The sequence below is a fragment of the Orbicella franksi genome, chromosome 5 (genome assembly GCF_964199315.1).
Source record: "Orbicella franksi chromosome 5, jaOrbFran1.1, whole genome shotgun sequence".
Lineage (NCBI taxonomy): Eukaryota > Metazoa > Cnidaria > Anthozoa > Scleractinia > Merulinidae > Orbicella > Orbicella franksi.
Genome location: NC_138149.1, coordinates 19,384,901 through 19,403,287, shown reverse-complemented (window position 1 = coordinate 19,403,287; position 18,387 = coordinate 19,384,901). Strand labels below are relative to the sequence as shown.

General features: G+C 37.0%; 2 protein-coding genes across 6 annotated transcripts in view; both read right to left on the bottom strand.

Annotated features, from left to right (window-relative positions):
• LOC145487505 (nucleolar MIF4G domain-containing protein 1-like) overlaps positions 1–18,387 on the bottom strand; it is a 156,984-nt gene that overhangs the window by 96,261 nt on the left and 42,336 nt on the right. The gene's annotated exons all lie outside the window — the stretch shown is intronic.
• Positions 1–18,387, bottom strand: part of LOC145487525 (uncharacterized) — a 148,851-nt gene that overhangs the window by 112,080 nt on the left and 18,384 nt on the right. The gene's annotated exons all lie outside the window — the stretch shown is intronic.

Sequence of the window (18,387 nt, the reverse complement as noted above, 5' to 3'; positions counted from 1 at the left end):
AACTCATGTTTTAAATTTTCTCACCTAAGTGACAAAAACAAGTGCAAACACATGTATTTTTAATACTGACAGCTCTTGCATTATTGCATTATTGACTAGTTTCCAATAAAAAACTACATTCATTAAATGTTGATGGTTTCATATTACTCATCTCACAGATTCAACTAGTGTCTGCTAAATGGGAGTTCAGAGTAACAAAGCAACAGATTATCAATCTGGCTTGCTGTGATTGTCCAGCTGCTGATTTACAAGTTATGAGGAATCACTAAAATAGCCATAGTTGAGAAAGCCAAAAACACTATTAAGACTATTAAAACAAAGAAGTCAATAACAAGAGAATGATCCACAAGAAAATAAAGTAAACCATAATGGTACAGCAGGGTCAACTGTAGTTTCAACTATTACTTGTTACAACAAATAGATTATGAGCTCGAGATTTCTACAAGGTTATAGCAATTTGATGAGGCCTTAGGCCAAATTAACTAAGTGTTCTCCGATTCTTAGTGGTTTAAATTGATCATGTGACACGATAGTGTTCAACCGCTTGAGACACAATCAGCCCATAGTGCCCACCCGAGGAAAATACCTCGATGGATAGTACTCATTCATGAAAATTTTTCCATAAACAAGCAGGGTTATAGAAAAGAAACAATTGAAATTGCATAAAGTGGGTTTTTGTCTGTTTTCTTTTTCAAATTTTACATCTGGCTTTCACGGGTTTCATCTAAAAAAGTTGAAAACAATTCAAAATGATTTTTGAACTGGCATGCGGAAGAAAATTTAATGGTGAACAGTAAAGGCAATAGAGTGTTAAAGTCTTAAAACTATTGGTCTGACAGTTGCCCCTTGGAAATTTGATGTTCTTAAAACTAGCATGGTTTTAAGAGCATCAAATTTCAGTTGGGCAACTATCAGCCGATAGTTCCTTGACAGAAACACTCTATTGTTTAAATAGAGCATTTTCACTGTCACGCAATTTGAAAATAGAATCAATAACCATTCAGTGGATAAAGTCAAGAAATTGTGACATTATAGAAGATAAAATTAATAAAGAAGACAGTTCTCCAAGTTTAAGGTGTGTGCGTTGTCCCAAAGTTGAGATATTCGTCAAAATGTTCCACACAAATTTACAGTGCCTAGTATGGAGCCACCATGTTGGTGTTCTTCTGTGGGACACTAATATGGCAGCCAGAAAATAGAGTTAACATCTGGAACTTGCTTTTGCTATTCAGGACACTGATTAACTGCACTGACCAAACAAACATTTAAATAAGCACTTTAACGTCTTAAATGGCTAAAAATCACACGTGATAAATACATATTTTTCAACAAACACAATCGTAGCTTCACATGTACGTCATGCACCGCCATAACTCTGAAATTCAAAATGCACTGGTTTCCAAACAAAGGACACTATTGAGCTGAAAAGTTGTAAACAGATATAAAATTAGTACCTCTTATGCCTAATGAGGATAAAAACTTTGGTGACTCTTTAGTTTTGGATTTAAGAATTTGATGACATCACATGAAAACGCTCCATAGAAATTGAGAGCAAATAATCTAATTGTTTTAGTAGAATTCTAACTGAAATCAACGCGAATAACAGTTTCCAATTATTTTTCCACGTTTATTAAACTTGACACTAACAAAATTGCATGGACTGAATTGTCATGATTGGAAATTTTCAGTTGTTTACCTACGCGAACCCATTTTTGCAATGATTTCAAGTTTTTAAGTCAAGAAACCATAAATGTCCTTCTTTTAGTCTTCTCAGGAATTAAATTATCCATTTGCATCAAAACATTCCTCCAAAACAATGGAAAAACAAAGACTAGTGAGACAATCTCAAAAATTGCAAGTGTAATAATTGTGCAGAGTGCAATTTCACACAGGTCCTCACCCCTGCCATTCTCTCCCTTGGTAGTCACTAGGCCTTTTCCCCTTTGCCGAATATGAGTGGACAAAAACTTGATAAGACATAATCTTAGCAGTGTGTATGTTTCATGTTTGTATTTTCTTTCAAGGCCCAAAAATAACTTACGATTACTGTTTGTCAAGACGGTTTTGAATATTATTGTGGTGTTTTACATTGAGTTTCTTTCATTTTAAATTCAATAATGTGCAGAAATCGAAGTAGCAAATGTGACAGTTTACATTTGTAACTTGACACTTTTGTTTTCCTCATCAAGGTATGTAACATGATACCGTTGTTTCCTCGAAAATAAATTATAAGAAAGATATGTACTTTTTTTACTCACTGCTGGAGATAAATGGAGTAAAGTTCAATATCTGATGAAAAACTAAAGAGGAACGATTTTGTTTTATTCAAAACGCAAAATTTCATTTCAACACTAAACAAGAACTAATCCAATCATCAAATAGTCACGTCCAGTCAAAGAATAGTGCATTCTTATTCAAGTCAAACTAATATACAGCGTTATCGATTAATACCACTGAGGAGCATTTCAACAAGAAATATTGAAGGTAGGGATCGTCACTCGGTCGAAATTAAATCCTACATCGATGAGCGAGTCACCTCAAGGACTGATGAAATTAATTATCAGTTTCAGAAAGTGCCACTGAGTCAGCAGAAAAAATTGTGAAGTTTCTTTTGTCACAAACTTTCTAGTTTTACATGTAACTAAAGCGGGAAAGTTTCGGCTGAATATGACATTTTTGCTCCCTTCTTAGAAGAGGAAATAAACAAGCTGCTAAGGAGAAGCAATATGTTTCCATTCTTTATTTGAACCCTAGCACACACACAACAGTTATAAACAGCAGACAAAATTTCTTGAATCGAGCTAGGGGTGATTCCAGCAGATAAGTAGCCACAGTAGTGTTCTTTACACTAAAAAAGGGAGAACTGACGTCATCTGAAATATAGCTGCTATCCTCGGTCAAAACGAGAGTGTGGTATCACTCGAAAAAATGTGCAGATCTGAACTCAAAAACGGAGTCTATCACACTAGCAATGCTAGAATGCATGCATCTCACATGTTGTGTTCTGCCGCAAGGATTGAAAAGCACTGTACATGTATGTTTGTGTGTGATCCCGTATGAAATATATCTTTCACCTAACATGTAGTCAACACTGACGCCAACTTACCTGCGCATGTGTTTCAAGCAAATTAATTTTGTTCTTAAGAGAATAGCACCACAAGGATAGCAAGAGATTTGTGAAAACATATATATAGTTTTGTCATGTTATCAAACAAAACAAAGTAAGTATGACACGTTTTGCGTAGTGCACACGGGTACCTACCCACCTAGGCCCCCTTCCTGCAAGGCTAATTGATTAATTGAAATTAATTAATTAAACAAACATTAAAGTTTACACCTTATGGCATTAGTGTGTTATAGTGTTAGTGCCTTAGTGAACAGCAACCCCCTAAACCATCCCAATAGTGTACTCTGCACTAAACACATTACCATTTTGTAGACAACCTTCAACCACTGCACACTAATGGCTGATAGCATGAGTAGTCATATAAATGCTGCATTAAAGACATTAAGCCAAAAAACAGCCTTCCCACCTCTCTAGAAACCAAAAAAATACCCTCACGGGGCCTCAACTCGAAAAATGCATTTTCAAGTACTTTAAAAGCACTTTCTATTCAAGCCCGCTCATGAGCAAATTCCAAGTCTCCAGGCCCTCGGCAAATCAAAAAAATCCTTTTGCCAGAAAACACTTTGCAGAGCTGGCTTATGATTTAAAAATACTCTTGCCAGACCTCTAGAAATCAAAAAATGCTTCGTTTCAGAAACAGCATAAAAATGGACTGTCTCAGGCCTTCACAAATCAAAAAATCATTCACCATTTGTAAAGCAGAGCTTTTGAAAAACACTTTAAGAAAAATAGACATTTATACATTGGTAGTAATGAATATGAAACATGAAAATGAAAATTATTGTAAAAAATCTAACTATAATATAGTAATGATGAATAAATCAGAATTAAATAAATTATCAAAAAACAATTAATTGATCTATTATTAAAAGATCAACAAAAACCTGGAATTAAATCAAAAAAACCTATTCCAGCTATTCGTAAAAGTGTTAAACAAACGGTACATGATTATGAGGAAAATATAATTGCACCACCTCTTGAATTTAGAGATAAACCGATTCCTAAACCTCGTATTAAATCTAAAAAAACAATACCAGTTCCAAGAACTAATATCACACCTAGTAAACAAGCTCTAAAAGACTCAGTTAAAACTTATGAGATTGATTTAAAAAATAAAATGATCCATTAATCCAAGTACAAAATACTAGACTAGCAATTGAGCACTATTTTAATAAATCTTACTTGGAAAATAATAAAAATTTTAAATTTCATGAACCTTTGAGAGTGACTTTTATTAAAGAAGTTTCTAATAATGAAAAAAATGATAAAGATGTTGAAGTTGAAATTGATATTATTGGTGGAAAGCATTATGTGAAAAGAAAAACTGTTCATTTCAATAGTCAAGCTCAAACTGTTACAAATATTATTGATTCAAATAAACAATTAAATATTGCTCAACAACAGATTCTAAAAAAGATTGGCCAATGGTTATCTGAAGGATCTGGCTGGATAATCGATAAAATTGATAATCATTATTTGAATATTGTTAAATATAAGCCAATGAAGGGAAAATCATAAATCCAACTTCCAAAAGAATTAAGACATCATATAAAAGATCTTATAAACTTACAAAATAAAGATAATGAATGTTTCAGATGGTGTCATATCAGACATATCAATCCTCAAGATGTTCATCCAGATAGAATAAAGAAATTTGACAGAAAATTTATTAAACATTTAGATTATTCTAATGTTGAATTTCCAGTTAAAGTCAACAAATATAATAAAATTGAAAAATAAAATAATATCAACATTAATGTCTTTGGATATGAAAATAAACAAAAATTTTCAATTTTTATTTCCAAAGAAAAGTTCAATGATCATTTGAATTTACTGTTAATAAGTAATGAAGAAAAACAACATTATGTGTTAATCAAAGACTTTAATAGATTTATGTTTGATCACACTAAACATCAACATAAACAACATTTTTGCATGCATTATCTTCAATATTTTTCATCAGAAGATATTCTTAATAAACATAAAACTGATTGTATAGTAATCAATTGAGAACAAGCAATGAAAATGCCAGAAAAAGATGAAAAAATAATGTATAAACAATCATCATAGACAATTGAAAGTACCATTTGTTATTTATGCTGATTTCGAAGCTATCACAGAAAAAGTTGATTCTTGTAAACCAAATGATAGTGAATCCTATACTGAAGCATATCAAAAACACACAGATTGTAGTTATGGCTATAAAGTAGTATGTTGCTATGACAATAAATACACACACCCAGTTCAATCTTATAGAGGTGAAAATGCAGTTCATAAATTTACGGAGAAAATGCTTGATGAAGTTAAATATTGCAGAAACATAATTATGAAATACAAATTCAATCAACCTCTTAAGATGACAGATGAAGATGAAACAAATTTCAAACAATCAAAAGAATGTCATATTTGTGGTAAAAATATAATAAAACAGATAAGAGTAAGAGATCATTGTCATGTCACAGGTAAATACAGAGGTTCTGTTTATGATAGCTGTAATCTTAATTTTAAATTTACTGATAAAATACCAGTTATATTTCATGATTTAAGAGGTTATGACAGTCATTTCGTAATGCAACAAATAGGTGAATTAGCTAAAAATCATAAATACATTGATAAGAAAGGAGAAGAAAAAGAATTGTTGATAAATGCAATTCCAAATATGGAAAAATATATGGCATTTACCTGTATGTTAGGTCATAATCTGGTATTTATTGACAGTTTCCAATTTATGAGTTCCAGTTTGGACAAACTAGTGACTAATTTACCGAAAGAATCACTCAAATATACATCTGAAGTCTTCAAAGGAAAAGCATTGGATCTGATGTCAAAGAAAGGTATTTATCCTTATGATCACATGGATTCATTTGAAAAATTCAATGAAACAAAATTACCTTCAAAAGACCAATTTTATAGTATTCTGAATGATGAACATATATCTGATGATGATTACAAGCATGCAAAAAAAGTGTGGAGAGGATTTAATCTCAAGAATATGGGAGAATATCATGACCTATATTTATTGTCTGATATTCTGTTACTATCTGATGTTTTTGAAAATTTCAGAAAAACGTGTTTTGAATATTACAAACTTGATCCTGCTCATTATTTTACATCTCCCGGCTTATCATGGGATGCTATGTTGAAAATGACTGGCATTAAATTGAAATTAATGAATGATATTGATATGTTTCAATTTATTGAGAAGGGTATAAGAGGAGGAACAAGTTATATTGCTCATAGATTTGGTGAAGCTAACAATAAGTACATGAAAGATTATGATCAAATGAAACCTTCAAAATATGTTACATATCTTGATGCTAATAATCTCTATGGATTTGCAATGTCACAATATCTACCTGCAGGTAATTTTAAATGGTTAACAGAAAAAGAAATGAGTAAAACAAATTTGGAAAATTTGAAAGTCCTTTTCCTCTTGTTCTTTTTTCAGCTTATTCAGTTAGCTTAATTTGCAAGTTCATAGCCTACATTCCTTGGTTGAAATATACTACTTCCAATTTGTAAGGACTTCACAAACTTAGTTTTGGTAATACCGCATTTAGCACATTGACATTTCATCATGTTTCTTCCATTTTTAGCCTTCACATATTGCTCACTTCCTGGAACACATTCTGTGACCTTTTTCTGTTTTACACAATAGGATTTCATATATATATATTATATCATCAACAATTGTAACTTTCTTCTGGTGTCATACTTCATGGACAACCAAAATTGAACCATTTCTTTTTTCCATTTGGGTTGTAAATATAAGATTCACAACCAGGTATTTTTTTTCTTTGTCATCTGCTTATAAGGCAGTTTTGATTTTGTCAACTGTCTCTTGATATTTTGTCCAGCTCACTCAAATGTTTTACCACTCCAAAAATCGCCAAATGATTATTTTGCTCCTGGTTCTTTAACAACAGCTAATGTACCTTTTTCTATCCAATCAATTGGTTTCTTCCATTGACCAGTCCATGCAGGAGCTTCACCACCTTTTTGACGTTTGAATTTGGTTTTAGTATTACAGTAAAAACCCGCGTGTAAGAACCTAGGGATTTAAGAACCTTAAGGCAGAAATTTGCTTTTTTAATACCCCAAAATATAAGAACCTGTTTAGCCAAACAAATTCCAACAGGTTCTTATATGTGGGGTTTAACTATTTAATTTATATATTTTTTACCAAAAACCAAAAAGGTGATCGAGAGTTTAGAAAATTGAATTGTTAAATGAGACTCAAAATGCACAATGCATGTTAAATTTGAACTGTTATTATGAAACAATTATTGCTACAGTTCTTGATGGAAAGATACATTTTATATACAGTACTGTATCATTGATCAATTAATGTTATTGAACTTTTGGCAACATGGGTACATTAATAAATATTTATAATGAAGAACAGACCAGATTTTAGACTACTTTCTGATAATCAACAACAATGTCTACTCTGTAGAAATTAAGAACCTAATTAAGAACCTACTTAGCCTAAACTGTCAATAAGTACCCCATAATACAAGAACATGTTTTGCCAAACTCTGAAAAAAGCAGGTTCTTACATGCAGGTTTTTACTGTAATTTGCACGAAGAAATTGCGAGCCTTGAATGTGATGCATTTCAAGTTTAAAACTATCTTGGAGACATGAAATTGATATTCGACGTAGTTTATAGCAAAATTTATGGTTAACTCATCTAAAGACGAAGAGGTCAATCTGATCGATCCTTTGTTTACTGTTGGATCTTCGCCTCCTGTGGATCACCATGAAGAATTACTTTACGGGGAAAATAAAGGCACAACAGGCAGTAGAGTTAAAGTTCAAATGGTAAAGGGAAAAGAATATAGTATCCTCTGGCTAACAAACGCCTTTATTTCAGCGAAACAATCATGGCGACGGCAATTGGACCATTTACAAGTTCAAGTTATTACACAACAGGGCATTCCTACATTGCGACGAGATTGTGAAGTCCTGGAGGAGCAAATGCGAGAATTGTTTAAAGCTCAAGAAGCATTAGAAAAAGCAGCTGAGTCCGAGGACGAAATAGGAAATCTTGATCGTAATCTAGAAATACTAGTGAGAGAAAATAATGCCATTCTACTGCAGGTCGGAGACAGAATTAAGGATTTGGAGGCGGTGCTCCTGGAGCGTAATTCGATATGCTCAACTTCGACGCGTAAATCAAACAATTCCAAAAGAAGCAACTCATCCCAGAAATCGGGAAAAAGTAACATTTCTTTGGCACAGCGGCGAATTGGTCTTGAAGAAGATATTGCAACCTTGAAGGCAACAATCGCCCTATCCCAGGAAAGGCAAGCTATGGAAATGCAGAGCAAGAAGATGCTTGAGGAGATTGAGCGGTGCAAGATAGAAGTTTTCAAGGAAGAAGAAAGAGCTTTAGAAAAGATCCGAAAACTCCAAGGCAGCTTCAAGTTAAGAGAAAAACTAGCACAGAAGGAAGCAATGGTTAATGCGTATGTGAAAATAGAAAAGGAAGAGCGCACATCTCACTTGGCAGAATAAGAGTTTGACCTCCCTGTGGAAGATGGCAGAGGCAAACAAACGGAAAGATTTCTCCGTAGCTTACCTGAATCCAAGCCCCCGGCACCTCGTTTGCCATCATCTATCTCTCCTGCTTCCAAGCCAAGTTCATTAGACCCTTCATTGCCCGTGTTTGTTCCAATAAGTGTACCTGTATCAGCAAATGCGCCTGTAAACATGACCTGGTCGTACTCTCCTAGAATCTCTCTGAAACAAGAGTTAAACAAGACCGTAAGCGCAGATCCTCCTAAACCTGCAAACTCAGTGCAGGATCAGCTACTAGAAATTGCCAGACTCTTGGCAGAAAACCAAAGCCACAGCCGATTGCCTCTTCCTGAACCAGGCATCTTCAACGGAGATCTGCTCCAGTATCCTGTTTGGATTAAGGCATCTGAAACTCTAATTGAAAGTCGAGCCATCAAGCCCAACAAGAGACTACACTTCCTTGGAAAGTATGTGACAGGAGATGCTAAAGAAGTAGTTAATGGCTTCCTGCTTCTCGAGTAAGAGGACGCCTATCAGAGGGCTAAGTAGATGCTTGCGAAACGTTTTGGTGACCCCTATGTAGTAGCTGCGGCTTATCACCAAAACATAGAGTCCTAGTCAAAAATACCTGCCAATGATGGATATGGTCAGACTTTCTGGTGCAATGCGAAAAGGCAATGGACAAGATTGGTAGCCTCAAGGTACTTAACGACGACCAAGAGAATCCCAAACTGGCCTCCAAACTTCCCAAGTGGGCAATTGATTGTTGGAGTCGTATTGTTCATCAATTTAAGACAGAAAAAGGTACATTCCCCCCATTTTCCAAGTTTGTGAAGTTTCTTTCCAGAGAAGCTGACATTGTGTGCGATCCTGTCATCCCAGTCCATCAAAGAAGGTGACAATAAAAAACCAAACAATGATGACGGGCGTGGCAAGCCTAAGTTTGGATATCGAAGAAGAACGTTCGGTTCAAGCTTCTTCACAAACAAGGGAAACAAAGCTGCTGGAAGGACTTGTCGACTCTGTAAGGGGCATCACGACTTAGATAAGTGCGAAGAATTCAAGAAGAAAGATATCCCATCAAGAAAGGAATATGCAGCGACAAATGGATTGTGTTTCATCTGTCTTGAGCCTGGACATTTGTCAAGAATGTGTATGAAGAGGAAAGTTTGTGAGATTTGTGGGAGATTACATCCAACACCCTTTCACAGGGGTTTCCAAAGGGCAAGAAAGAAAAGAAGGAAGCGAAGGCGGTAACAGTGACTCTAATAAAGATTCTGGACAGCTGACACAAGGTGGTTCGACAACCTGCTCCATGACTGGTCCAGGCGAAGAACAAATAAGTTCTCTAATTGTTCCTGTATGGTTATCTCATAAGGAAGACCCAAGCCACAAGCTTCTGGTGTACACTTTACTAGATGATCAGTCTGATACGACCTTTATTGTGAAGGAAACACTTTGTCAGCTTGGTGTACGAGGCCATCAGACTCAGCTCCTACTCTCCACTATGCATGGAAAGGACATAGCCATTTCAAGTGAGAAGGTCAATGGTTTGCTCGTTCAAGATTACAAGTCTCAAGTCACGATTGCCCTGCCCAACACTTTTTCAGCGCAGACGATACCAGCCAGAAGCTGCCCTAAATTAGGCTCATATCAAGAAGATTGCAGGCCAGTTAATGCCCTATCGTAACAATGTCAAGGTTGGTCTCCTTATAGGCTTCAATTGTACACATGCCATTGTGCCCAGAGAAGTGATTCCTGGTAACCTTGACGAACCTTATGCGCTGTGAACGGATTTGAGATGGGGCATAGTTGGGAGAGTCAGCTGACATCCAGACTATAACGGAGATGTATTTGGTGTAACCAACTGGATCATTACCCGTGAAGTATCAGAGAGTGGTGTTCCTCCCTTTGTACAGTCAGGAAACAAAAGATGCCTGTTCAATCTTGGAACCAAGACCAAGGAAGTCCTCAATCCCTTTCAGATCAGTGAAATGTTCAAGCTGGACTTCTCTGAAAGACTGACTGGATCTCACACACTTTCGCAAGAGGACAAAACATTTCTTAAAAAGTTGGAGGAAGGTGTCCATCAGAGAAGTGACGGCCATTATGAAATGCCTCTTCCCCTCCGTGACGATATGCCAAGCTTACCAAACAACAAGTCTCTTGCCCTGCGTCGGTTGCACAAACTTGGTCAAAGATTTGAGGATGACATGAAATACCGAGACGACTACACTACCTTCATGAATGAGATCATTGCCAAGGGCTATGTAGAAGAAGTTCTGCAAGAAGAAGCTTCCTACAATGATGGTAATGTTTGGTACATCCCTCATCACGGGGTGTACCATCCCAAGAAGCCAGACAAAGTTTGTGTCGTGTTCAACTGCAGTGCAGACTATAAGAGAAAGTCTTTAAACAAGTACCTCCTAACCAGCCCTGATTTGACGAACGGACATGTGGGTGTCTTGTGCCATTTCAGAAGGGATCCAGTGGCCTTTACGTGCGATTTGGGAGCCATGTTCCATCAATTCAAGGTTGATAACAGACACCAAAATTTGCTATGATTCCTCTGGTGGTGATATGGAGACGCCAAGACAGGGCCGGTCAAATACAGAATGACGGTTCACCTTTTCGGAGCAGGTTCCTCTCCTGGATGTGCGAACTTTGCGTTAAAGAGAATTGCCACAGACCATGAAGAAGAGTTTGGACAGGATGCAGCTAACTTTGTCAGAGACAATTTTTATGTTGACGATGGTCTAAAATCAGTGCCAACGGTTGCTGAGGCAGTCAAGTTGATTGAAAGTACAAGGAAGTTGTGCACAAAGGGTGAATTACGTCTTCACAAGTTCAGTTCCAATTCAAGGGAAGTTCTAGAAACGATCCCTGAAGACGAACGTGCCAAGGGCTTGAAGAATTTGGATCTCCATCAGAGCTCCCTGCCTATGGAAAGAGCACTGGGTGTCCAGTGGTGCATGGAAACTGACTTGTTCCAGTTTCGGATAACTCTTCAAGACAAACCGTTGACAAGGCGTGGTATCCTGTCCACTGTGAGCTCTGTCTATGATCCCCTGGGCTACTTAGCTCCCTTCATCCTGATTGGAAAGCAAATTCTTCAGCAGCTATGCCATGACAAGGCTGACTGGGACGAACCCATTCCAGACCAAGCTCAAGTAAACTGGAGAAGTGGAGAAGTGAACTGCTATATTTAGAAGAACTGAAAATCCCTAGATGCTTCATTCCAAACAGGTTTGGAGAACCAACTTCCATTGAACTACATCACTTCTCAGACGCAAGTGTTGATGGTTACAGTCAGTGCTCGTATCTGCAACTAGTCAACAAGAGCAATCAAGTTCACTGCTCATTTGCAATGGGAAAGTCGCACATTACCCCTTTGAAGAATGTAACAGTCCCCAGATTAGAGCTGACAGCTGCTCTAGTGTCCATCAAGGTCAGTTCAGTCCTGCAGCAAGAACTCGACTACAAAAACGTAAAGTAAGTGTTCTGGACTGACAGTCAACTGGTCTTGGGCTACATAAGGAACAATGCGAGATGCTTCCATGTGTTCGTGGCCAACAGAGTACAACAGATAAGAGACTCCAGCTCTCCTAGTCAGTGGCAACATGTAAGAACAGAAGAAAACCCAGCCAACGAAGCCCCCGTGAAGTGTCTCCTCGAAATCTAGTGAACAACTCTCATTGGTTGAAGGGACCACCATTTTTATGGGAGCAGACCATAACCTATCAAGGTGAAGAAGAAACAGCATTCGCTCTCTCTCTCGGTGATCCAGAGCTAAAGAAGACCTGGGTATTAGCCCCAAGTGGAAGCCAACGAGAAGAAATGGCTCCGATCCTGAAACGTCTGGAGTACTTTTCAGACTGGAATTGCACAAGGAAGGTGATAGCAATTTGCTTAAGATTGAAGCACCACACCCGATCAATTTCAAGTGAGAAGTCATCAACCAGCAAGACTACCAAAGTAGAAAAGAGTCCATTTACAGTCCCAGCCAGTACAGTTGATGAAATGCGCCAGGCTGAAATTGTTATCCTCAGATTATTACAAAGCGAGGCATTTGAGAAGGAAATGAGAATACTTCGAAGCTGTGCGATAGATGGAAGTGCCATGGATCGAGACCTCGCGAAACAAAGAAACTCCTCAATGAAAACAACAAGTTCCCTGTACCAGCTGGACCCCTTTCTGGATAGTCATGGTATCCTACGTCTTGGAGGAAGAATCAAGCGTGCAGATGTTCCTTATGACCTCAAACATCCAGTCATCCTTCCCAAGAAGAGTCACATAACCAAATTAATCATCAGGCACTACCACCACCGAGTTGAACATCAAGGCCGAGGCATTACTCTTAACAGTCTGCAATCAAGTAGATACTGGGTTATTGGAGGCACTTCCGTCGTTGGAAACTTCATCTCCAAGTAGGTTCCTTGCCGCAAGCTCCATGGATCAGTTTCAGAGCAGAAGATGGCAGACCTGCCCGAGGACAGACTTCAACCATCTGCCCCCTTTACCTACTGTGCAGTAGACTACTTCAGCCCTTGGCTGATCAAAGAGGGACAACGATAGCTGAAAAGATATGGCGTGGTATTCACTTGCTTGGCCTCACATGCGATACATCTCAAAACAGCCAACGCACTGACCACTGATTCATTTCTTAATGCCCTATGACGATTTCTTAGCCACTGTGGTCCAACCAGGCTCATCCGATCTGATCAAGGCACCAATTTTGTGGGCGCTAAGATCGAGTTAGAAAAGGCAGTAGCTGAAATGGATGAAGCCAGAATTCATAACTTCCTTCTCGACCGAGATTGCGACTGGTTCAAGTTCAAAATGAATCCTCCGTCTGCCAGTCATAGGGGTGGTGTCTGGGAGAGGCAGATTCGTTCCATTCGTGCTATCTTATGTGCGCTTTTGTAAAGTTCTGGCCAGCAATTAGATGATGAATCGCTTTGAACCTTCATGTGCGAGGCAGACGCCAAAAGTCAAACGTTCTCTTGCCACCACCAGGGGACTTCAAGCGTGCCGACCTATACTCTCGCAAGAAATGGCATAGAGTTCAACATTTGACGAACAAATTTTGGAACCGGTGGAAGGACTTCCTTCAGTCCTTGCAAGAACGTCAGAAATGAACCATGTCTGTCCCAACATCCAGACCAACGACAATGTGCTCCTGAAGGACGACAACCTTCTGCGCAATCAGTGGCAGCTTGCACGCGTTGTTGAAGCCGAACCAGACTCAGATGATCTCGTGCGAAAGGTGAAAATCACTTTGGGCGACCGTAGCCTTGATCAATCAGGCCAAAGAGTCAAGCCACCCCTGTATGCTGGAACGGCCAATCCAGAAATTGGTTTTGCTTGTTGCGTGTGCTTCCAGTTAGAAGACCAGGGATCCCCACCAAGGAACCAACTATTTCAACCGGATGTGACATTATATTGAGACTTTGATTGGACATTGATTCACACTGATTATTTAAGTTGTAATTAAATTGATTAGCTCAATTTAGGGGAGCCATGTAACTGTCTAGGTTAGATATTAGTGACGTTTCCGTTAGATCATATTTCAGAACCCTGTGCGTCAGTTTTACTATTCGTCTGTGTACATGATCTGTTATTGCGTTTGCGAAGTTTATTGCATTTATTGCGAAGTTTTTTGGATTCTGCGTTTATAACTACTCAGGCATACGGAGAGGACAATCAGTAAGCATGTGTTTACCTTTCTTAGTTTCATTTCGTCGGTTTATTTGTAATTTAGTTGTTTTTGCCTTTTCCTGCATTCATGTGTTTATCATATCCAATTATTGTTCGGCTTTGTCATTTTGTGTCGCTTAGACTAGATATTTTACTTGTATTTTAGTTTGACGGTTTTGAGCATTGGATCATTGTAATAAAGATAATTGTTGGAATCAACACAAAGTCTAGTGCTCTTGATCAGTGCTTCGACGTCCTGCAATTTGTAATTCTGAACTTGCAGTAATCGCGCCTGGAGTCAGTTACAAATTGTAATTGCATTGGTATAAGCATCTTATCTTCTAATACTTCAAAGAAACTGTATCTGTTCAGCAGTATAACAACATTGACATCAGCTTTTCCTGTTGTAAGAAGCCTTCTTGCTTCAAATCCTGTATTCACATTCGCATTATCAATTGCAGCACCAGTATCCAAATACCAAAGACTGTTTTTTCCTACTGATCTGCTGAAATCATCAGAATACTCCAACAGATTTTTCACAAAAGTAACCTCGTGAAGATTATCTGTATCATAAACAATTTTACCAGCAGATTTGATCATCAGATGATTTATGAAACCAGGTGAGCCACTGATTACTGAAACTCAATCTGCTCCATAAGCTGTTCCATCAGCAAGTTTATGTAATTGAAACTGAATTTCAAAATACGCATTATACCAATCATAAAATGCTGATGTCATTGATTGTGAATTTGTATCCATTTTTATCTTGATGCTGACCATTAGCCAGCGCTCTTATTGCATCATCTAACTGGTATCTTACCAGTTCATTTCATTGTAACATTTCACTTGATCTAAAAGCCGTTATACTTTTAGTTTAGATAAAAATATTATTTTATAATATTTGCCCAAGTATTGGAATTGAGTTGAATGGACTGTTTTTAGTGCAGAGTGCACTATTGGGAAGGTTTAGGGGGCTGCTGTTCACTAAGGCACTAATGCCATAAGGTGTAAACTTTAATGTTTGTTTAATAAATTAATTTCAATTAATCAATTAGCCTTGCGGGAAGGGGAGTTGGGTGCGGTAGGTACCCGAGTGCATTACGCAAGACGTGTCATACTTGCGTTGCTTTCTTTGATCACAGGACAAAAATATATATATGTAGTTTTGCAAATCTCATGCTACCCTTGTGGTGCCATTCTCTCAAGAACAAAAGCAATTTGCTCCAAACACATGCGCAGATTAGTTAGCGTCAAAGTCCACTATATGTTAGGTGAAAGATACATTTCATAACATATAAAACGCATGTGTTCTAGCATTGCTAGTGTGATAAACTCCGTTCTTGAGTTCAGATGCACGGTTTTTTTTATTTTTTGTAATGAGTGATATCACATTCTCGTTTTGGGTGGGATAGCAGTTATACTTGTAATGTCAGTTCTCCTTTTTTAGTGCAAAGAACGCTACTGTGACTGCGTATCTTCTGGAATCTTCCCTAGCTCAATTCAAGAAATGTCGTCTGCTGTTTTATAACTATTGTGTGTTTACCAGGGTTGAAATAGAGAATGGGAACATATTGCTTCTCCTTAGCAGCTTGTTTGAAAGAGAGCCCAAAGATCATATTCAGCTGAAACTTTCCCGCGTTAGTTACATGTAAAACTAGTAAATTTGTGACAAAAGAAACTTCATTATTATTGCCGCAGACTCCGTGACACTTACTGAAATCTCCAATTAATTTCATCAATCAATGAGGCGACTCACTCACCGATGTGGGATGTAATTTTGGTCTAGTAAAGATCTCTACCTTCAATACTTTTCGTTGAAACGCTCCTCAGTTGTATTGCTCGATAGCGTTGTGTATTAGTTTGATGTGGTTTTATTGTTCACACCAACTCGGCTGGCAACAGAATTAGAAAGCACTATTCTGTGATTCGACGTGACTATTTGATAATTAGATTAGTTCTTGTTTATCGGTGAAATGAAAATTTACATTTTGAATAAGACAAATCATTCCTCTTCAACTTTCCAGCAGATATTTAACTTGACAAATGGTAATTGTAAGTTATTTTTGGGCAAAACACAAACACAAAACATACACACAGCTAAGATTACGTCTTATCAAGTTTTTTAACGCTCATATTCTGCAAAGTGGAAAAGGCCTAGTTGACTACGTAGGGAAAGAACAGCAGGGGTGAGGACCTGTGTGACTACTGCATCAGAGCCGTAAATTACACTCTGCACTATCTGAGATTATCTCACTAGTTTCCTAGTAGTAGTCCCTTTCCTTTCCTTTTTCTTACACCTTCTCCTGATATTAAACGATTCCATATGATATCTGTACTTTTTTTTTCATCGTTGGAAGAGAAGATTTTAATCTACTTGGTGTTTTTTGTCTCATATTTCCCAATCTCCTCATTATCAGATCACCAAATTTTTCTGCTGCTTTTTTACCCAAATGCTCATCAGCGTGTTCCACTCCAGATTTTATTGCTTTTTTTGCAAATGGTTTAGCAACAGTTGATGCTATACTTCTTATCGGTTTGAATATATTGTCAGCAATTGATCCGTTTCCTTTGTGCTTGCACACAAATTTGCCCATTTTAGGATGGTAAAATCTTTTGAATTCATATGGTTTCGTATAAATGGATTACATAACTCTTTTCAATAACAAGCTAAAAGCTGTATCTACGCCATTAAGATTTATCTGTCTTCTTTTACCATCGGTTATATATTCTTATTCTTGAAATAGTGTTCTTATTCACAGGATTAAATGTGACTCTCCATGGTTCCATAGTGAAACTATACGACAGTTTCAAGATAGGTGTGCTAAAACTGTATAGTACATCTGTATCTACTCCATCAACAAGGCTGGTATTAACCAAATCACAGTGTATGTTCAGCATTTCTGTATCTTGACTTAAATTAGGCATTCGTGACCCATAATTTTCAACATCTTTAAGAATGACTTTGTCAAAGCCAACAAGGTCATGAAAATTTGATCCAGTCAAGTCAAGTTGGTAATTTGTTTTCAATTTTATTAATACTCTGAAGGTGCTAGTTTGAAATTCTAATGTTATTGGATATTCATCTTTTTTACCTTCACTTTCTATTACAGTTTCATTTTTCAAGAACAGGTCAAGATTAATGTAATTATAAACACCAGCTGGAAATGTAAGTTCTTTCCAATTTGAACCACCATCTGAGCTGTATTTTATTTCTGATTATTATAACCAGGATTGATGTTAAACCATGTGAATGACATGTTTATTATTCTGTTCAAACCAATCATGTACTCATGATTACTATCCAAAATAATTGGTCTATCAAAATTGGTTACAAAATTGGCTGGTGTATTGTTTGCACTACTTTTATTCAAATAATTTGATAATACAATTTCTCATTCCATACACAGTTAGTAAGATTATATTGAGAAATAATTTTTGTGCAATTTATTGTACTGTGATTTACTGATTGCTTATATTTGTAACAATGTGTCTAACAGAGCAACTCCCATGTTTCTCATCTTTATTGAAGTATTACCAGCCATAATCTCTCCTATTATAATTTCTAATTTTTTGAGAAGCAGTTTTGGATTGTTGAAAAACATAACATTTCCACCTCTTCGAATTCCAGATCCTTTCATCATTTTGACTTTGATTTTGTAATAATTTATATATTGACCCAACACAGCATTTGGATTCTGTATTCTTTCCAATTCTCTTGCCTTTCAGCTTCAGATATTACTCCACTTTTGAATTGTTTTATGACAGCTGACTGATAACCTTTCAATTGTTTGCATCTTCATTCCACATCTTTTATTATCTTATCAAGATATGCTTTATTTTTTTGTGGCGTCATTTCAGGTTGATTCAATTGCATTTCTACATCATCATAATTTGTTACACCAATATCATCTAACATCTTGTTAGCCATGTCTTCATCAGCTATCTCATAATCAGGTACTTCATTCTTGCCTTATTCTGGAGGCATTTCTTGTGGTTCTTGAGACAAATATTGAGGATCAACATAAATCTCTTTTTCCCCTC